The sequence below is a fragment of the Solanum dulcamara genome, chromosome 6 (genome assembly GCF_947179165.1).
Source record: "Solanum dulcamara chromosome 6, daSolDulc1.2, whole genome shotgun sequence".
Lineage (NCBI taxonomy): Eukaryota > Viridiplantae > Streptophyta > Magnoliopsida > Solanales > Solanaceae > Solanum > Solanum dulcamara.
In genome coordinates this window covers 66,720,955-66,745,153 of record NC_077242.1, presented here as the reverse complement: position 1 = coordinate 66,745,153, position 24,199 = coordinate 66,720,955, and positions in this window count along the sequence as shown.

Sequence of the window (24,199 nt, the reverse complement as noted above, 5' to 3'; positions counted from 1 at the left end):
AAAAGTCACATTTGTTTCTCAAATTTTTTCCACATTTCTCAACCTCCCAAGATCAATGAAATGGTGAATGAAGATGAATGTATCACAACACGCAAGGCATGGAGGCAATAATCAACTCAACATGTAATATAAGATTCAAAGCTCTCGAAACTCAACATAAACATGATACATACCCTCAAATAGAAAGTAATGGGAAGGAAATACATTAAAATAAGTGTTCACCTCTTTTGAAAATGTTTCATTACTTATGTGAGATCAAGACCCCCCAACTCAACCCCTCACGTGGGTATTACAACTCAAATTGTGTTACAAGCTTCTCTCACATGCAAATCATCAATAACATGCTCTCAAAGCAAATAGAATTACCAATAAGGCCCCCACATGGGCTAAACCGCAAAAATAAGCCCCCACACAGGAAACACGGTATAATCAAGCCCCCACACAGGTACCACAATATAATCAATAGTCCCAAATTACATTGTGACCCCATGCCAAAGTCTACAACATAAAAATGATCAATTACCCAATCCCAATTTTAAAGAAGGATAGTGCTACATCTCGCACTTTTGCGCTTTCGAAAATAAAAAAAATTGACTTGCAAGGGAACAGGTTATGATTTATTTTATTTAATACCGGTGTAATGTTCAAGGAAAAATTGAGGTGGAAATACGGAGGAAGGACGAGGGAAAAATTTATGTGGAAATTTTGAAAGTTAGTTTTGGGAATTACAAAAGTAAGATTCATAAGTTTGGGCTAAAATAATAATGATAGAAGAATTGAGGCCAACACAAGAAATGACCCAAGTTTTGAAAATTAGTTCATTAACTAAGAAGGCCCATTACCCATATACTATCTATATAGATATATCCTCTAGTTTGCTATAAACTTCAAGAAGTAGAGAAGTCAAAAGATGACTTAGTAGTCATCTTGTTTCAATTTCTAGAACTTTCAAGAAAGTTGGAGAAAGAAAGAAGGAAAAAAATAAGAGAGGAAAGTTGGCATAGCTAGGGATTTTATCCCTTGAAATCTTGTTTCAAAAAATTATTTCTTCTAGTATTCCAAGCAAGTTGAAGGCCCAAATCAACATAGAGTAATTGTTGGAACAAGAAGACTATTTATTATTGTAAGGCACAATTCTAACCAAGTTGAAGAACTAAGTGGAAAAGATAAGGTTTCAATCTTCTTTATATGTTATGGATGGTTGGTATATGTTGTAGAGTGAAGAAATGGATGAAGTATATGAAAATAAGTGTGTTGGTGTTGGTTGTGTATGTGTGATGTTGTGTAAAGAGAATGGATTAATTTTATGTAGTATGTGGTTGTTGTTGTAAGGTATAGAAATGGATGAAAAAATTCATGAAAATATGCATGTAGTTGTGTGGCCAAATATGGGGGTGGTTTGACAAGTTATGGGGAATTGATTCTATTTAGTGTTTTAGTTGTTGTTATGGATTCTATGTTGCTAATAAAAGCTTAAGGATCCTTATAAAGTTGTAGTAGTTGGAGACTTGTTTTTGAAGTTTGTAAAGTTAATATGATGTTATTGCATATATGGAAGCTAATGTTGTTAGTATGATGTGGTTAGTGTGTAAATTATTGGGTTGTCGTAATTGAATTTGAAAGAAGAGATTAGATTGTTATTGTTCTTATGGGAGTTGGAAAGTCTTGGAGGAAGTAGTATATTGATTTGGTATTGTTGTTGATAATTTTACCGAATTGAATTCTCGGATTGTTGTTGATAAAATTGGCCGAGTTAGATTCTGGGGGATGGTGTATTTACAGGGGAAGAGTTGTCAAAATTTCGGTAGACAAAATGTTAGTTTAGGATGAGGTTCTTGGATATCTATAGCTAATGTTTGCATTCGTAACACCTTGTTATAGATTTTGGAAAGGCCAAGAGTTAAGTGGAATTGACTAAGGAAGAGGACAAGGTATGTAAGGTTTACCCTTCTTTCTCTTGGCATGTTTTGACATAAGTATATAGAGCTACTCTTTCTTTTGGCATAGGTTTTATGAAACAAGTATATGACATTTTATACAATTTCAAGGAAGTCCTATTCGTAGAGCCACTAGGATGGCCAATTTTCTTGAGTTTCCAAAGAATATTTTGCTCGTGCTTAGATACGTGTATATGATTACAAAAGTTTTATTTTGATATAATCCATGGAAATTTTCGAAAGGTACTTGAAATGACTCTTATATTGATTTTTAAATCATAGCTCATTCTGATTATTCTACGAGTCTTGAAAATTGGTCCTATGTGCATATGTATACGATTTGGCGCCTTACGATATTGTGACCTTATTCTACATTCACTTAATATTATCCTTCGTTGATAGTCTCATCTTATAGTAATTTTTCCTTCAAGGCGAGACAAAGCGACCATGGTTAGGCTATAATACAATTGGAGGTTACCGACCTTCCGTCACTCTGATAGATACATGACTTTCGTTGGTCTCTCCTGCATGTTTTCTATATGTATATGTATATGGATATAAGGGATATGGGGAAAGTTCATATCTGGTGCTATAGACGCATTGCCACCTGGTTAGTTGGGGTAATTTTCATTCCGGATGCGGGATGCCTGGACGCGGGACATATGTGGGCGATATGACATATTCTATTTTGTATGTTCATGAAAAAGAAATGTTTTTAAAGAAGATACAAGCATGCATGGCATCCGGCCTAAAAGGGCACTCATATGTACAGGTTACTCTCTTATCTCTCTTTATGTTCTAAGATTCTATAATAGGGTTGCTCATACCTTATGTTCTTTATTATGCTGATTTTCATGCCTTACATATTCGGTATATTACTCGTACTGACGTCCCTTCTTGTGGACGCTGCATTTCATGCTACGCAGGTAGGAAGGAAGACGAGTTCGGTCCTTATGAGCTCCACCAGCAATACACCGAGAGCGCTTCAGTTGTTTCGGAGATTTATTTTATTGGTACTACTTTTGTGTATATATTTGGGCACGGCAGAAACCATCCCTCCTTGTGGTTATATGTATCTCGTTTAGAGGCTCGTAGACAGATATGTACAGCTAGATGTTTTACAACTTTGTTCGTCGCTATGTAATATGTTAGCAAAGTCTATGACACATGGTTATATTTATGCTATTAACAATGGTATCGCTCATTCGGCCGACTCAGTAGTAAGAATAGGATACGTTATAGTAGGTACTTGGAATAACATTTTCGGGTATCCGTCGCGGCCCTAGTTGGGTCATGACAGATAGTCAAACCTATCTCGAATGCCGAAACTTCAAACGAAGGATCTAACCAGAGTTCAACCCATGAATACCGACTATGAAATGATTATCCACTATCAATAATGACAAGAGTTCATCAAAAGAATTCTAATGATACCCATATTGCTAGGTTTCAGAATCTGGATCAAAATTGTCCAAAAAATGCTTTGAAATCGAAAAAGGAAAATCTGGGATTTGATTTTAAAATCATGTTCTACACATCAAGGGGAGTTCATGTTTGAAAATTTGTTAAAATTTACCAAGAATTGAGTTAGGAACCATCAAATCTTTGAACTTGATGTTCGGAAGAAAACCGCCAAAACCGCATTTGAAATCTTGATTTTGAAGGTTGATTGAAAGATAAAAATAGATGAAATTGATTTAGTAATGATAAAAGAACTTACCCAAATGAAAATCCTCAAGAAATCTCTCCAAGAGTCGCCCCTTCTAATCTCAAACCGATTGAAAAATGTGGAAATAAAAAAATGGAATTAATTTTATGACTTGCTAACTGTTCAGGTAAAACATGACCTTCGCAATCGCGGGCCACAACCCTCCGCGATCATGGAGTATATGAAGTCTACTCTTCCTGAACATGGGAACCACTGTCGTGATCATGAAGTACAAAGGAGTTAACTATCGCAAATGTGGAACCCTCCACGCGAACGCAAAGAACAACTGGGGGACTCTTCCCAAATGCAGAAACTAGGGCCGCAAATGCGAAGGGTAAGACACCTGCATCAGAAACCAGCAAACTCTCAAAATCAAACTCTCCAATCGGATGACCAGGCAACTGAACAGTCAGTGCAATCAAGTCATAAATGACTTGAGGCCACTATAGGAACTCTCTAAACTATGAAAACAAGAAATTTACACAAAAATAACCTGGAGGGTCATTACAAGTGAATACATGATCAAATAGAAATTTCATATGCTAACATTTCACTATCAGACATCTGGGTACAAATCAGTGAGCAACATAGGCATTTTACCTAATGCTACAACTAGAATCATGCTCACATAATCACATCGTCAACAAAATTATATAAGTATGTATACACCCATATTGCTAAACTTCTATTTTCAGGTCAAATCGTAGATAAAATATAAGAGAATGTGTAAACAAAGATCTACAATCACACATCACAAAGAAATCTATAAAATCCCCTTTTAAATCACCCAAAAATGTAATTTCAAGGTCCCAAAATCGATTTATGGGGTTTATGTTCAAAATAGGATATATATAAATCTTCCACATATAACTACTCTTCATGATCACAGGAAAATGCTAGACTAACCGACCGAGACACTTTACGATGGCAAAGGTTCAGTTGCATTTGCAATGATCAATTTCAATTGGGACGCACTCAGACTTCTCTTCGAGATCATGACCTAGCCCACCGCGATCACGATGCATGAAGAAACTGTCCCTTTGTGATTGCAACCGATCGATCGCGAACATGAAAAGTAAAATAACCCTACACAAGATCAGAAAACCAGCAATATCAAACAACTCTCATATTTCCGAATAGACCCTCAGAATTCAGTTGGAATTCCGTGAAGACAAACCCAATATTCTACTATATTGGAAATGACATTCTAGACCTATTAGAACCATCGACTCTTAAGTTCTAAATTTCAAACATCCAAATAATGACTTGAAACTCATCTGAAAGCCTCGGAACCTAAACCAAAGGTCCAACTAGCCTAAATATCACCCTTATATCTTAACAAAATTATCAAAATTCCATTTTGAGCTCGTCGTCCTTAAATGTTGACTTTGGTCTACCATTTCAACTCTAATACCTTCAAAAATGAAAAAGTCAACCAAATCTTTTCTAAACACCTTAGGAACTAGGTCACCCACCTCTGTAGACCATAAATACCATAATAAAGCTACGGAAAGAGTTAGAATATCCAACACATAAAAACCTCAAAATGACTATGAGGATCATTACATCATCCACCATTAGAACACTTGTTTGTCCTCGAATGTAAGGAAAAAGAAGATACTTAAATTGTCGAAAATATGAAATATCTATTCTACATGTCTAACTCGATCTCTCAAGTAGCCTCCTTTATCAGACAATGCCTCCAGCGAACATTTAGAAAAAAACATTCCCTTGGACCTCAACTTCTGACTCTGCCTATCCAATATATCCACAAACTCCTCCTTACAAAAAGACTCTAATCCAAATCTAAATCCATTGTACCCCATTGAATCATATGAGAACCATCTGAAAGATACTTCCTCAACATATACACAAAAAATGTAGGATGAACAACTGATAGACCTGGAGGTAAGGTCAACACATAGGCATCTCCCCAATACATTGAAGGATCTCAAATGGACCAATAAACCTTGGGATAAGCTTTTTATCCTTTCCAAACCTCATCACACCACTCATGGATGATACCTTCAACAACCTATGTCACCAACCATGAACTCCAAATCATGAAATCTCTATTCACATGACCTTTTTGCCTACTCTAAGGTATAGGAAGCTTGTCTTAAATAACTTTTATCTTATCTATAAAATCCTTCAAAAAGTAGGTACCCCATGGCCCATCCTCAAAGGCATCAAATCAATAAATAGGAGAACTATACTTTCTACCATGTAACGCCTTAAATAGTGCCATCTAAGTAGTGGAATGATAATTGTTATCGTAAGCAAACTTCGCCAAAGGCGAGAATTGGTCCTAGTGACCTACAAAATCAATAACACCTGTTTGAAGCATGTTCTCTAATACCCGAGTTCACTCAAATTGACCATCTGACTGAGGATGAAAAATTATACTAAGCTTGATGTAATACCAAACTCCTGCTACATAGACTTTCAAAAATATGATGTAAAGTGCGTACCTCAATTTGAAATAATGAAAATAGGTGCACCATGCAAATGAACAATCTTTGGGATGTAGATCTTAGGTAGACTTTAAAAATTATAGGAGTGCAAACTGGCACAAAGTATGCTAATTTAGTCAACCTATTTACAATGTTCCAAATATAATTGAACATCCCCAAAGTTTGAGACAACCTAACTACAAAGTCTATAGCAATACGCTCCCACTTTTACTCAAGTATAGACATCCTCTAAATCATGTGTCACGCCCCGGGAGGGTACCCTAGACGTAACCGGCACTCAAAAACTATTTCTGGCTCCCAAGCGAACCACATAACCTGATCACACATCCATTCATTCATTCAATCAGTGGAAGACAAAAGAATAAAGAGAATATTCGGGAGGGGCAACTCAAACATCAGTCTAACTCAAAGAATAAAGGCCATGGGCCGACAGATCAACTAAAATATTTGTCATTTAAAAATAGTTTGACAAGAATAACTCAAGGATAGAAATACTCAATCGACTCATCACTATCTAGTCTATGAAGCCTCTATCACTACTATCTAATTGGTGCCAATGACATGTTCATGGCTACCTCAAATAAAAATGAAAAGGGCTAACTCGATGCAAGAATACACAGACGGTGTCCTCCGAATGTAGGGGAGGACTCACCAATATACTGAGTGCGAATAGATCCCCAATGATGCTCCTATTGACGATCTCTTAAACCTGTCTCTGCATCATGAAACGATGCAGGTCCAAATGGACGTCAATACGTGGAATGTACGAGTATGTAATATAGCAGAATGAAACGTACCTTGAGGAAGAATAACATCGGTCCACATATCTCAAACCAGAAAGATAAGAGAGACTCAAATAAGCATCATAAGTCTAAAGTAAGAATACATTTTTAGAGAAGGATCAATCATATACCATACAGTCCAATCCAATCATATGTAATACAGTTCAATCAAATCATTTACAATTCGATCCCTTTCAATCATGTCCAATCCGATTATATACACTTAACTGAACAATCAACTCAATAATATAATCCAATCTAGTCACATACCATTCTATTCAATCCAATCACAATTCATCTACTCCAATCCGAACATATGCAATCTACTCAACATTCAACTCAACCATCAGCTCAAAGGACTCAACTCAGTAAATATGCAAATTAAATTATGCAACATTTTACAATTCAACTCAAAGGACTCAACTCAATAAATATGTAATAACTCACTCAAGCGTCCTAAGTCTAACAAGAAATAGTTTAGACAGGACTGACTCATAAGCATATAGCAACTCACTCAACTCAACTGAATCAGAGTACTATCAAGACCTAAATGGGAGTTTCTCTTAACCGATAACCATCACTTATGAGCCAACAAAGGTACAACAAACCGACGTTGTTGCCACGCCCGTTCATACCTTGCCAGGGTATGAACGAATCAAACACTCATGGATATAATCCAACCAAGTCTTATAATGTCAAGACAAAACTTTTGGGGAAGCATCCGACTTTAACGTTTCAATCCACCCTACATTTGGCAATGTAACACCCCCCAAAATTTTTCGCTAAGATTCGAACATTTCTTCCCGTGTGGGTAGACCCGGACCGGAGGACTTGTAATTCTGCACATGAGTTAGGATTAATTCCTAAGTATTTGAAGTGTGTTAGATGTGTTTAGGGGTCATAAGGGATCTCTAACACCAAGTCGAGTCCAAAGAACTCCAATTGATTAAGTTTTCGGACGAGTTAGTTTAAGGGTCAACTTCAAACGACCATATCTCCTTGTATATAAAGAACTGGGTGGCCCACGACCTACCAAATTAAAGGTCTTTGAGTCTTCTTTCCAACGCCACCAAGATTGCAATTTTTGGAGTTCGGAGTCAAAAGTTATGGCCATTTTACTACGAACTAGCACTGCAGGAATATTCAGGCCTGGGCGAAATATAGGCTTGGCGCCCCAGTGGCGCGACGCGCCACTATAGCGCCAGAAAACAGCCTCAGTAGTTTGATCCTTGGCGCGACGCGCCACTATTAGATGTGCAGGGTTTTAGGCCTATTTTGGCTTGGCGCTGCAGTGGCGCGACGCGCCACTATAGCGCCAACAAGATTTTTTGCCCAATTTTCAGATTTTTAAAGAGGGGCAACTTGGACTTTTTCCAAATTATATATACACCATTCTTGGACGTTTTTGGACCATTTTTCAGTCCTCTCTCTCTCTCTAAAAAGCCCTAAATATTTTTCCCTCTCTTCTTCTTCTTCTTCTCCAAATCCATCTCCAACAAAGGGTGCCTTCAAGAGTTTCAAGGGTTCAAGTCTTCCATTGAAGACCTAACATCAAGTTCCTTCAAAGTCTTCAAACAAGGTATGTAAGGCTAACCTAAAATATGGATTGAGTTCTTCCATATGCCCATAGATGTGTTGAATAGGAGTTGTGAAAGAGTTGAACCTTCTAAGAAGGTTTTCTTGAAAGTTTTCCTAAACTATAGAAGGTTTTTAGATACTATTGGTTGATTGATGTTTTTAATGATTTGAGTTACTAAATAGTTATATTTCATATTATTAACTACAAATGTATCTTTGTATATAGATTTATAGGTATTGACGATATTCTTGAGTTGAGTTTTGTTGAGAGTATGGGTTCATGTTTCATTCACATGTACCCAAGATGAGATTTCTTTGGTCATAATTTGTCTTGAATTGAGGTGGATGGTTTTGTGTATATATGTATTGATTGGAATGAAAAGGATGAATTGGATAGTTAAGAATGTCCCTTTGTTTCTATAATGTGAACATAGGACTAAAATGAAGATTTGCGGAGTAGATGTTTGATAATGATGTGATGATAATAGTTGATAATGATGTGATGATAATATTTGATGGTGACGTGAATGACGATGTTTTGATGATGGTGTGAGTGATGATGTGAATAGTGATTATTTAATATGCGTAGAATGATTGATGAAGAGGTATATTGATGAGGATGTTATGTGATGAAGTGGATTGGAGTCTAATGTGAGTTTGTGGTATGTGATGTGCATAATTTGAGTTGATTGGAGTCTTAGGAATGTTTTGAAAATAAATAATCTTTTGAGGAGGAGTTTTAAATAAATTATTTGTGAACCTTTTTGCATGAACTATTTATACACTATTTTGAGTCTAAAGAATTAGTAGTTTTATCTTTGATTTAGAAAAGAGTTTAAGTATGAGTTGAGTATGAGGAGCCTTTAAATGAGTTGAGTATTTTTACATTAAATTATCTATTTTGAGTTTGAGTTGAGGAGTTGAAATTATATTTTAATGTACATGATATTTTCTACATTCATTGAATCGAGATTGTATAAATTTTTAAAGAGAAGAGTTTGATGATTTGAGATGAGTCGATTTAAAAGAAGGTCCAATGAGACTTGTCATTATGAGTTAATTGAGTTGAAATGAGAACAGAGTTGATGAGGTGGCAATGTTCCACATGAAACTAGCCGTGAGGGCTTGTTTGAGATGATTGAAGGAGTTTTATGAGCATGGAGTCATGGGAGGAGTATCGAGCACCGAATTGAGCAAGAGTACAGTCCATACTCGAACCCAATACCTGTGTTGCCAAACGTAGGGGGGATTGAACCGTTAAGTCGGATGCTTCCCCGAGAGATTTGTCCTGACATTATAGGACTTGGTTGGATTGGATCCATGAGGTTCGTCGTTCATGCCCTGGCAAGGTATGAACGGGCGTGGCAACGACGTCGTTTTGTTGTACCTTCACTGGCTCATAAGTGTTGGTTGTCGGTTAAGAGAAACTCCCATTTAGGTCTTGATAGTACTCTGAGTCAGTTGAGTTGAGTGAGTTGCTATATGCTTATGAGTTAGTCCTGTCTACACTATTTCTTGTTAGACTTAGGACACTTGAGTGAGTTGTTACATATTTATTGAGTTGAGTCCCTTGAGTTGAATTGTAAAACGTTGCATAATTTAATTTGCATATTTACTGAGTTGAGTCCTTTGAGCTGATTGTTGAGTTGAATGTTGAGTAGATTGTATACGGTCGGATTGGAGTAGATGAATTGTGATTGGAATGAATGGAATGGTATGTGACTAGATTGGATTTGATTATTGAGTTAATTGTTGAGTTGAGTGTATATAATCGAATTGTAAATGATTTGATTGTACTATATTGTGTATGATTGGATTGGACTATATGGTATATGATTGATCTTTGTCTAAAAATGTATTATTACTTTAGACTTATGACGCCTTGTTGAGTCTCTCTTATCTTTTCAATTTGAGATATTTGGACCGCTGCTATTCTTCCTTGAGGTATGTTTCATTCTGCCATTTTACATACCAGTACATTCCACGTACTGACGCCATTTGGCCTGCATCGTTTCATGATGCAGAGACAGGTTTGAGAGATCGTCAATAGGAGCATCATTGGGGATCTATTCGCACTCAACGTGTTGGTGAGTCCTCCCCTACATTCGGAGGACACCGTCTATGTATTCTTGCATCGAGTTAGCCCTTTTCATTTTGATTTGAGGTAGCCATGAACATGTCATTGGCACCAATTAGATAGTAGTGATAGAGGCTTCATAGACTAGATAGTGATGAGTCGATCGAGTTATTCTTGTCAAACTATTTATAATGACAAATATTAGAGTCGAATTTGTTGGCCCATGGCCTTTATTCTTTGAGTTAGACTGAGGTTTGAGTTGCCCACTGGATATTCTCCTTATTCTTTTGTCTTCCGCTGATCGAATGAATGAACGGATGTGTGATCAGGCTATGTGGTTCGCTTAGGAGCCAGAAATGATTTCTGAGTGCCAGTTACGTCTAGGGTACCCTCCCGGGGCGTGACAGGTAACACAGGTATTGGGTTCGGGTATGGACTATACTCTTGCCCAATTCGGTGCTCGATTCTCCTCCCATGACTCCATGCTCATAAAACTCCTCCAATCATCTCAAACAAGCCCTCACGGCTAGTTTCAAGTGGAACATTGCCACCTCATCAACTCTGTTCTCATTTCAACTCAATCAAGCCTCATTGGACCTTCTTTCAAATCGACTCATCTCATATCATCAAACTCTTCCTTAAAAAAATTTATACAATCTCAACTCAATGGGTGCAGAAAATATTATGTATATTAAAATATAATTTCAACTCCTCAACTCAAACTCAAAATAGATACTTTAATGTAAAAATACTCAACTCATTTAAAGGCTCCTCATACTCAACTCATACTTAAACTCCTTTCTAAATCAAAGATGAAACTAATAATTCTTTAGACTCAAAATAGTGTATAAATAATTTATGCAAAAAGGTTCACAAATAATTTATTTAAAGCTCCTCCTCACAAGATCATTTATTTTCAAAATATTTCTAAGACTGCAATCTACTCAAATTATGCACCTCACATACCACAAAATAACATTAGACTCCAATCCACCTCATCACACAACATCCTCATCGATATCACCTCTTCATTCACATCGTCACCAAATATCATCATCACATCATCATCATATACCATCATTCAAATCATCATCAAACATTATATCACATCATTGTCAAGCATTATCATCACATCATTGTCAAGTATCATCATCACATCAATCGTCAAACATCTACTCCAAATCCTTATTTTAGTTCTATGTTCATTTTATAGAAGCAAAAAGGACATTCTTAACTATCTAATTCATTATTTTTATTCCAATCAATACATATATACACAAAACCATCCACCTCAACTCAAGACAAATTATGACCAAAGAAATCTCATCTTGGGTTCATGTGAATGAAACATGAATTCATACTCTCAACAAAACTCAACTCAAGAATATCGCCAACATCTATAAATCTATATACAAAGATATATTTGTAGTCAAAAATATGAAAGATAACTATTTAGTAACTCAAGTCATTAAAATCATCAATAAACCATTTATATCTAAAAACATTCCATAGTTTAGGAAAAACTTTCAAGAAAACCTTTCTAAAAGGTGCAAGTCTTTCACAACTCCTAACCAACACATCTAAGGGCATATGGAAGAACTCAATCCATATTTTAGGTTAGCCTTACATACCTTCTTTGAATACTTTGAAGGAACTTGATGTTAGGTCTTCAATGGAAGGCTTGAATTCTTGAAGCTCTTGAAGGCACCCTTTGTTGGAGATGGATTTGGGGAAGAAGAAGAAGAGAGAGAGAGAGAGAGAGAAGCTCCTAGGGCTTTTAGAGAGAGTGGGGGGGCTGAAAAATGGTCCCAAAACATTCAACGATAGGGTATATATAATTAGGGAAAAGTCCAAGTTGCCCCTCTTCAAAAATTTGAAAAATTGGGCAAAAACCTTGCTGGCGCTATAGTGGCGCGTCACGCCACTGCAGCGCCAAGCCAAAATAGGCTTAAAACTCTGCACATCTACTAGTGGCGCGTCGCGCCAAGCCTTAAACTACTGAGGCTATTTTCTGGCGCTATAGTGGCGTGGGGCGCCACTGGAGCGCCAAGCCTGAATTTTGCCTAGGCGTGAAATTCCTGCAGTACTATCCTGTAGTAAATTGTCCATAACCTTTGACTCCGAATTCCAAAAATTGCAATCTTGGTGGAGTTGGAAAGAAGACTCAATGACCTTTAATTTGGTAGGTTGTGGTCCACCCAGTTCTTTATATCCTAGGAGATATGGTCGTTTCAAGTTGACCATTATACTAACTCGTCCGAAAACTTAATTGATTGGAGTTCTTTGGACTCGACTTGGTGTTAGAGATCCCTTATGACCCCTAAACACATCTAACACACTTCAAATACTTAAGAATTAATCCTAACTCATATGTAGAATTACAAGTCCTCCGGTCCAAGTCTACCGACATGTGAAGAAATGTTCGATTCTTTGCAAAAAAATTTCCGGGGTGTCACATTATCTCTCCCTTGGGATCATTCGTCCTCGAATGATGAGTAAACCAATGGTGGACTCGAGGCATGAATAAAAATTGATACTCAATCGAATCAACCAATCGAGCAATTTAGACAATTGGCTATTCAAACTCAAGAATAGACAAATCATTTCAACTCAAGAATAGGGACATCACCTCCATCATTCTCATCATTTGACATGAATAGAACATCGAAACTCCATCAACCGAATCATTCAAATATCTATATCCTCAACCGTCGAATTCCAATTCACGAGTGACATTTCCAATCCTCTTCACCATTTCATGAGGTCAATATATCGGTGTCCAAACCTCTCCTCCTTTCCAAGCCTCATAACACCCTTCACGTACCTCCAATCATTCCCCCAAATGTGATCATTATCCTACTACCATCACTCTCACAATGACAACCATACACTCAAGCTTGTCACTCTAACTACCTCACTCATATCTAAGAGTTCTCGAGCTTACTTTAATACTTATACCCTCATCATTGTATGAGCTCTTTCCCAAAGACACACTAATATACTCTTACCTATCTATTGCTCATCACAAGGTCTCATCTCACTCCTCCTTCACACATTTATCCTCGACTAGACAAGTACAACACAACTATCACAATCGGGAAACACTCACTCTCCTTCATCTACTCTCACTCAACTACGTCTACTATCATCTTTGCCAACTCATCACTATCAAAATCTCAAGACTTACTTTGGCTCATTACCCTATCATCTCCCCCTTAGCTTAAAGGCATCAACTAAAGAATACTAACTAGTCACTCAAAGCAACTCATAAAATTAGAGCCTCATTCAAATCTATACTATTTCATATACACATCCTAAGCCTCTTCTTACCAAATAACTTAGCCTCAACTCACTACTTACATTTTGAGGGTCACATATCCCTCCTTTTATGACGCATACTCCTCATAAGTTAATATCTTAATCTCCTGGATATTTCATGCCAAGCCTACTGAATCACGCCTTAAAATTAGCACTATCACAATCATTCTCTACACCTCGTTACTCACCTTATAGATACTTCACCCTAGTTGCAAGCCTCAATCAACCATCATTCTCACTATTTGAGTTCTACTCCTCCAACTCCCTCTTTCTAACTCTACAATCATACTATCAATCATAGCTCTCCATGCCTCGGATTACCCTCCATCGGATGGTGACACTTATCACTTAGATACGCAACTTCCCCCTCGAAGGTAATATTCAAATCAAGATGTAGGGATAAGATTCTAGGATACATCTCGCTCCGACTCAACACACGATCCATATGAATGAGAATACATCTTCCCAGATCAATAGAGTTAAGCACAACAATCGGCTCCTCTGAAGCCTTGTGCAGTCTCTTCACTTTCTCAAGACCTTATCTTAAATTATCAACAAGAATCTCATACTTACTGTTTCAACTACCTCGAGTATGAGGGGTAGTCGAATGGATTTGAGCAACGCACAAAATGGAAGGGAACATTCATAGATTAAACTCTATCGCACGAACTCAGAATATGAAAGAAGGGAAATAAATTCTTAATGTCCTATAGCCTCCTAATTATAAGTGTGGTGCGCAACACACCCATAAGCAAGATTCTACTAGACAAGGATTCATAGACTCCCTAGGACACTTGAACTCTATGCTCTGATACCATGTTTGTCACGCCACAGGAGGGTACCCTAGACGTAACCGGCACTCAGAAACCATTTCTAGCTCCCAAGCGAACCACATAGCCTGATCACACATCCGTTCATTCATTCAATCAGCGGAAGATAAAAGAATAAAGAGAATATTCGGGGGGGCAACTCAAACATCAGTCTAACTCAAAGAATAAAGGCCATGGGCCAACAGATCAACTAAAATATTTGTCATTTAAAAATAGTTTAACAAGAATAACTCAAGGATAGAAATACTCAATCGACTCATCACTATCTAGTCTATGAAGCCTCTATCACTACTATCTAATTGGTGCCAATGACATGTTCATGTCTACCTCAAATCAAAATGAAAAGGGCTAACTCGATGCAAGAATACACAGACGGTGTCCTCCGAATGTAGGAGAGGACTCACCAATACGCTGAGTGTGAATAGATCCCCAATGATGCTCCTATTGATGATCTCTTAAACCTGTCTCTGCATCATGAAACGATGCAGGTCCAAATGGACGTCAATACGTGGAATGTACGAGTATGTAATATAGCAGAATGAAACGTACCTCGAGGAAGAATAACATCGGTCCACATATTTCAAACCAGAAAGATAAGAGAGACTCAAATAAGGCATCATAAGTCTAAAGTAAGAATACATTTTTAGAGAAGGATCAATCATATACCATACAGTCCAATCCAATCATATGTAATACAGTTCAATCAAATCATTTACAATTCGATCCCTTTCAATCATGTACAATCCGATTATATACACTCAACTGAACAATAAACTCAATAATCAAATCCAATCTAGTCACATACCATTCTATTCAATCCAATCACAATTCATCTACTCCAATCCGAACGTATGCAATCTACTCAACATTCAACTCAACCATCAGCTCAAAGGACTCAACTCAGTAAATATGCAAATTAAATTATGCAACGTTTTACAATTCAACTCAAAGGACTCAACTCAATAAATATGTAACAACTCACTCAAGCGTCCTAAGTCTAACAAGAAATAGTTTAGACAGGACTGACTCATAAGCATATAGCAACTCACTCAACTCAACTGACTCAGAGTACTATCAAGACCTAAATGGGAGTTTCTCTTAACCGATAACCATCACTTATGAGCCAGTGAAGGTACAACAAAACGACGTTGCTGCCGTGCCCGTTCATATCTTGCCAGGGTATGAACGAATCAAACACTCAAGGATCCAATCCAACCAAGTCCTATAATGTCACGACAAAACTCTCGGGGAAGCATCCGACTTTAACGGTTCAATCCCCCCTACATTTGGCAACACAGGTATTGGGTTCGAGTATGGACTATACTCTTGCCCAATTCGGTGCTCGATACTTCTCCCATGACTCCATGCTCATAAAACTCCTCCAATCATCTCAAACAAGCCCTCACGGCTAGTTTCATGTGGAACATTGCCACCTCATCAACTCTGTTCTCATTTCAACTCAATCAAGCCTCATTGGACCTTCTTTCAAATCGACTCATCTCAAATCATCAAACTCTTCCTTAAAAAAATTTATACAATCTCAACTCAATGGGTGCAGAAAATATTATGTACATTAAAATATAATTTCAACTCCTCAACTCAAATTCAAAATAGATACTTTAATGTAAAAATACTCAACTCATTTAAAGGCTCCTCATACTCAACTCATACTTAAACTCCTTTCTAAATCAAAGATGAAACTAATAATTCTTTAGACTCAAAATAGTGTATAAATAGTTTATGTAAAAGGGTTCACAAATAATTTATTTAAAGCTCCTCCTCACAAGATCATTTATTTTCAAAATATTTCTAAGACTCCAATCTACTCAAATTATGCACCTCACATACCACAAAATCACATTAGACTCCAATCCACCTCATCACACAACATCCTCATCGACATCACCTCTTTATTCACATCGTCACCAAACATCATCATCATATATCATCATTCACATCATCATCAAACATTATCATCACATCATTGTCAAGCATTATCATCACATCATTGTCAAGTATCATCATCACATCAATCGTCAAACATCTACTCCAAATCCTTATTTTAGTTCTATGTTCATTTTATAGAAGCAAAAGGGACATTCTTAACTATCTAATTCATTCTTTTTATTCCAATCAATACATATATACACAAAACCATCCACCTCAACTCAAGACAAATTATGACCAAAGAAATCTCATCTTGGGTTCATGTGAATGAAATATGAATCCATACTCTCAACAAAACTCAACGCAAGAATATCGCCAACATCTATAAATCTATATACAAAGATACATTTGTAGTCAAAAATCTGAAAGATAACTATTTAGTAACTCATGTCATTAAAATCATCAATCAACCATTTATATCTAAAAACATTCCATAGTTTAGGAAAAACTTTCAAGAAAACCTTTCTAAAAGGTGCAACTCTTTCAAAACTCCTAACCAACACATTTAGGGGCATATGGAAGAACTCAATCCATATTTTAGGTTAGCCTTACATACCTTCTTTGAAGACTTTGAAGGAACTTGATGTTAGGTCTTCAATGGAAGGCTTGAATTCTTGAAGCTCTTGAAGGCACCCTTTGTTGGAGATGGATTTGGGGAAGAAGAAGAAGAGAGAGAGAGAGAGAGAGAGAGAAGCTCCTAGGGCTTTTAGAGAGAGAGTGGGGGCTGAAAAATGGTCTCAAAACGTTCAAGGATAGGGTATATATAATTAGGAAAAAGTCCAAGTTGCCCCTCTTCAAAAATCTGGAAAATTGGGCAAAAACCTTGCTGGCGCTATAGTGGTGCGTCGTGCCACTGCAGCGCCAAGCCAAAATAGGCTTAAAACCCTGCACATCTACTAGTGGCGCATCGCGCCGAGCCCCAAACTACTGAGGTTGTTTTCTAGCGCTATAGTGGCGTGGGGCGCCACTGGAGCGCCAAGCCTGAATTTTGCCCAGGCCTGAAATTTCTGCAGTACTAGCCTGTCGTAAAATGTCCATAACGTTTGACTCCTAACTCCAACAATTGTAATCTTGGTGGCGTTGGAAAGAAGACTCAAAGACCCTTAACTTGGTAGGTGGTGGTCCACCCAGTTCTTTATATCCTAGGAGATATGGTCGTTTGAAGTTGACCATTATACTAACTCGTCCGAAAACTTAATCGATTGGAGTTCTTTAGACTCGACTTGGTGTTAGAGATCCCTTATGACCCCTAAACACATCTAACACACTTCAAATACTTAAGAATTAATCCTAACTCATATGTAGAATTACAAGTCCTCCGGTCCGAGTCTACCCACACGTGAAGAAATGTTCGATTCTTTGCGAAAAAATTTCCGGAATGTCACATCATGATACCACATAAATTCTGATGCTCATACTTCACTTGGACACATATTTCAATATATCCCTCTTCAATATACACCACTAATAATGATGCTTTAAATTATGATACATCTTCGTTACTCCTTGATGATTAGAGTACCTTGAACAGTGTTCTTTCTCCATGATCACTCTAGTGACATCATCAACTCTAAGAACACAAAGCTAAATTTAATCCCTAAAACACCATCTTGATCTAGAATTGCTTCCTTAACTTATCATTTTAACACTTTATCTGGAATCATGCACAACTTCATATCTTCAAACTGCCTAGCCTTAATCTGCTCCACCAATAGTGATTGTACCTCAACACAAGCAAGAACTTTATCATGCTAAAAAAAAATACAACCTCAAAAAACTATTTGCTAAACTCTGAACAGACATATCCAAAGGGCGTTCCTTGATTAATAACAAAATAAGAATACCAATTTAGTACTTGAATTATCACAGAATATTTTAACAGATTTAAAAGGTAAATTATAATCTTAATTTGTGAACCATCCATCCTAACTGAGCACAAGACTATCCTATGATAATGTACTTCACTTTAGTTGTAGAAAAAGAGACAGATCCTTGTTTCTTGCTATTCCAAGAAATTAAGTATTTTCCAAGGACTTAACATGTTTCACTCGTGCTGTATCTGCCATTGTCACATGCATAATTAGAATCAGAAAAATCTGCAAGTGTAAAATAATTTATTTTTGAGTACCATAATTAAAGAAATATTAACCGTGCCTACGAGATATCTTAAAATTCTCTTGATAATGTAAGGTGAGTCTCATTTGGAGCTGATTGAAATTGGGAACACCTACATACACTAAACATAATATTTGGTAGACTTGCAGTTAGATATGGTAATAATCCAAATTTGTGATTGAGTTTTTTTGATATACTTAGTTTGATAGATGAAAATATCCTCATCTGATTGAAAATTTTCTAATCCAAAAAAGAATGTCAATTCTCCCATTATACTCGTCTAAAACTCAATTTGCATAAGATTTGAGAATTTCTTTCAGAGTAGAGGATTAGTACTTCAAAAAATAATATCATGAACATATATTTGAATAATTAAATTTTTTATAGAGGTTCTTTTGATAAGAAGACTCGTATCAATTTTTCCTCGTGTAAAAACATGATGTTGAACTAGTCATACTGTGCTCTGAAGCTTGTTTAAGACCGTAGAGAGTTTATGTCAGCCTAAAAACATGACAAGGATAGTTGGAATATTCAAAGCCGGGAGGTTATAATACAAACACCTCATCAACAATGAATCCACATCTTAAAACGTACTTTTGACATTCATTGGAAATAATTTAAAACCATTGTAAGAAGCATATGCAAGAAGGATACAAATGGGTTCTAACCAAGCTACATAAGCAAAAGTCTCATCATAGTTGACTCCCTACTGTTGTGAGTAAAGTTGTGCCCCTAAACGAGCTTTGTTTCATACTACTTCTCCATCCTTATTTAGCTTATTTCTATACACTCACTTTGTACCTATAATTAAGACTTTTTCAGATTTAGAAACTTATGTTCATACCTTATTTTTATCAAATTGGTCAAGCTATTCTTGTATAGCCTTGACCCAATGATCATCTTTTAGAGTTTCCTCAATTTTCATTGGTCCTAGTTGAGAAATACGAGATATGTTGGCCTTATTCTTACTTGAGGCTCTGATTTGCATTTCTTCATTTGGATTCTCGATAATGAATTTGTTTTGATAGATGGGGTCACTTCTCCATTCATTTGTATCTAGCTCGATCAATCACTTGATCAGTCAGCTCCTTCAAAGCATCTATTGATTTGTTGATATTGATTTCTTCAACTGATGGTTTTGTAATTACTTGCAAGTTTTTATTTTCCTCTTCATTTGAAAATTTTCCTTTCTTGACCAAGAAATTGGAATCATCAATAATAACACATATATATTCTTCGATATTTAAAGTATGGTTATTAATATTCTTTATGATTTGCTGGAATTTGAGTATTCAAGAAAAATACCTTCAGCACTTTGAGTATCAAACTTACCATTGTTCTGTATGAAGCATTTTTAACTAAAATGATAAAAATATTTAATATTTGGCTTATTATTCCATCGTTCATATGGAATTTTCTTCAAAATAGGTCTTAGCGGATATCATTTGAGAACATTACAAGTTGTGGTGACAACTTCTGGCTAAAAATATGTGGTATAGAGTATTCAATGATCATGGTTCTTACTATGTCTTGAAAAGTTCTATTCTTGTGTTCCACCATCCCATTTTGTTGGGTAAACCTACGTGAAGAGAAATTATGACAGTATCCTTGTTCATTACAGAATTTTCTGAATACTTTACTTTTAAATTCTCCTCCATGATCACTTCTTATAAAGGTAATATAGTATCTCTCGTCTCTTTGAACTTTTTCATAGAAAAACTTAGTTTTTTTAGAATATCATCCTTATGATCCTGAAACATAACTCATCCAAATAAAGAGAAATCCTCAACAATTACAAAGGGGTGCCTTTTTTCATTAAAGCTAGCAGTTCTAGTAGGGCCAAAAAAGGTCCATGTGTAATATATATATGCAAAGACTTAGAAGTAGACATAATCTTTAAGTATAAAAGATTTAATGATTTGCTTACCTATTTGACATTCATCAATATGATCTCCAGCAAAATCTTATTCAGGCAGTTCAATAACTAGTTCATGTTTAGCAATTTTCTCAATGAAGCACATGCTTGCATGGACAAGTTTCTTATGCCAAATCTAAGGATCTTCTAAGAAGAGGCCTAAACATATGTGTTCAATTGTTATTTTAATAGAATCCAAAAATATACATTTTTTTCTCTGCTTCTTGGTAGTATAGTTTTTCAAAGTGTTATCTTCAATGACACATCTTGTTTTTTTGGATCGCACTTTAAGATCTGAGTCATATAATTGACTTATGCTTAACACATTGTACTTCAAACCCTTTATAATAGAAACATTATTAATATCATTTGAATCATTAAAAGTAGTAGTTATTATACCAATTATGTTTCTTTTAGAGTTGTCCCCAAATTATATAATTCCTCAATCAAAATCAAGAACTAATTTGAGCAAGCTCTTGTTTTCTCTCAAGTGATTTGAACATGCACCGTCAAGATACCATTTTCCTTTTAGTTTCTTCTTGTGGAGTTCCTACTTAAAAAAAGATATTTTGTTTTAGGTACTCAAGATACTTTCCTTATCGAGTTCTCCATTATTTTTTCCTTGATCGGTGATATATTTTTCTTTTGAAAATTTTTATTGTCACGCCCTGGAAGGGTACCCTAGACGTGGTTGGCACTCAAAAATCATCACTGGCTCCCAAGAGAACCACTTGGCTTGATCACACATCCGTTCATTCATTCAATCAGCGGAAGACTTAAAATAAAGAGATAATTAGGTGGGCAATTTCAATCAACAATCTAGCTCAAGAAAGAAAGGCCATGGGCCAACAAATCGAACTCCAATCTATGTCATTAAAATAGTCTGATAAGAACAATTCAAGGAAATAAAATACTCAATCGACCTATCACTAACTAGTCTATGAAGCCTCTATCACTACTGTCTAATTGGTGTCAATAATAGGTTCATGACTACCTCAAATCAGAATGGAAAGATTAAACTCAATGCAAGAATAACATAAGTGGTATCCTCCAAATATGGGGGAGGACTTACCGCCTATTGATGATCTCTTAAACCTTCATGATGCAGGTCCAAATGAACATCTGTATGTGGAATGTATGAGTAGATAATATGGCAGAATGAAACATGCATCAGGGTAGAATAATATAAGTTCTAATATCTCAAAACAGAAAGATAAGAGAGACTCAATTAAGGTGTCATAAGTCCAGAGTAAGAATACGGTTTAGATAGAGACCAATCTTATACAATCCAATCCAATCATGTGCAATCCGATCATATACAATTCAATCCAATCCAATCATATACAATCCGATCCAATCCAATCATATACAATTCGATTCAATCCAATCATATACAATCCGAACCAATCCAATCATATACAATTTGATTCAATCAAATCCAATCATATATAATTCCATCCAATCCAATCATATACAATCCGGTCAAATCCAATCATATACAATCCGATTCAACGAATAAAGTCAAAGGGCTCAACTCAATAGACATGTGAATTAGAATTTAGAAATGTTTTACAAATCGAGTAAATCATCTACAATCTCAATCAAACCAATCATTTCATGCACAATCCACTTAATTTGAGAGTTTCTCTAACCGATAACTATCATCATATGAGCCAGTGATGCACAACAAGCCGACGTTGTTGTCACGTCCATCCAATACTTTTTCAGGGTATGAACGAATCAACAAATTATGGATCCAACAATCAATCAAGTCCTATCATGTCAGGACAATGAAATAGAGAAACATCTGACTTAACGGTTCAATCTTCTCCTACGTTGGCTACGTAGTTCATGAAATTCGAGTATGGACTATACTCTTACCCAATTCGGTGCTCAATACTCCTCTCAAGACTCAATATGCTCATATTTATTAGGTGAGTAAAATACTCAAAATACTCATTTAGACTCTTTTGGACTTGGTTCAAATCAACTCATTTAGTTTCATTAGACTCTCATCAAATCAACTCATCTCAATCATCATTTCTTTCAATCAAACAATCCTTTCAAGACTTATTCATGACTCATAAGAATTCCGAGTCAACAATCATTAATGTTTTCATTTATGACATGCTTTCAACTCAACCAATATAGTATTTATTAAATGTAAATAAAATATAATTTTAACTCCTCAACTCAATCTCAAAATAGACGTTTTAATGTAAAAATACTCAACTTGTTTATACTCAAAGTACTCATGCTCAAAATAATAATTAAGAGACTTCTCAAACTCAACTCATGCTTAAACTCTTTCTAAATCAAAGATGAAAGTAATCATTCTTTAAACTCAAAATAGTGCATAAATAATTTATGCAAAAACATTCACAAATCATTTTAAAATTCCTTGTCAAATAATCATTTATACTCAAAATTCTCATAAGACTTCAATCAAATCAAATTATGTAAATTATATCATGTAATCACATTAGAATCCAATCCACTTCATCTCAAGACATCATCACCAACATAACCTCTTCATCAATCATTTTACCTTTTTTAAAATAAACATCATTTACATAATCATCAAACATTTTGCTCCAAAATCCTCATTTAACTCTATGTTCAATTTCATCAAACTCATTAAAATATGCATCATTTCACTTTGAAAGCAATATTTTATTTATAAATGAAAACCATCAATCTTAACCTCAACGCAAATTATGACAAAAATAAAATCTCATCTTGGGTTCATGTGAATGAATACATGCATGTATACCTCAAATACTCAACTCAAAGACATCATCAATACATATGAATTTATATACAAAAATTCAATGGAATTTATAGATAACTCAAGAAGTCAACTCATGGAACCTCAAAACTAAACTAAACTCGAATCAATGAAGATTTAGGGCACGTGGATGAAACCAATCCAACATTGAGAGTAGCTTTACATACCTGGAAAGAAGATCATATCACCGAAAATCAAAGACATGACTTGAAATGAGCGTTATCAAAAGTGATGAGATACCCTCTTACTTCATAGTATGTAAGAGTGTTGAGATTCATACTTTCAAAAGTAATTAACAACCTTAGTGTGCCATTGAGAAGGCTGGCTTCTCAGAACTCTTGTTATACGATCTACCACGGCATAAGTTTTACCAGAGTCTTGGTTTTCTAATAATTTTACTCAAACAAGCAAACACGTTTTCAATGTATTCTTTCTTTCATTTAAAACAATTCATATTCCTAAACAAGGATATTTTCTTGTATCCCTCACCACTGATAGCATTATACAACACGTTCTTAGACTTGGAGTTTATTTGAATGACTCTCATCTGTCAATTATTGTAGTTATCCAGGCTTGATAGTTTTGATGAAGATTGACCATCTTCTTTCTTTTCATCAATTTTGGTGAGTGGAATTGGAATATCTCCAAACTTGATAATTCTCCAGATCTTTACATCATAGGATTGATGTATCTCCATTCTTACCTTCCAACGAGAGAAATGTTCCCCATT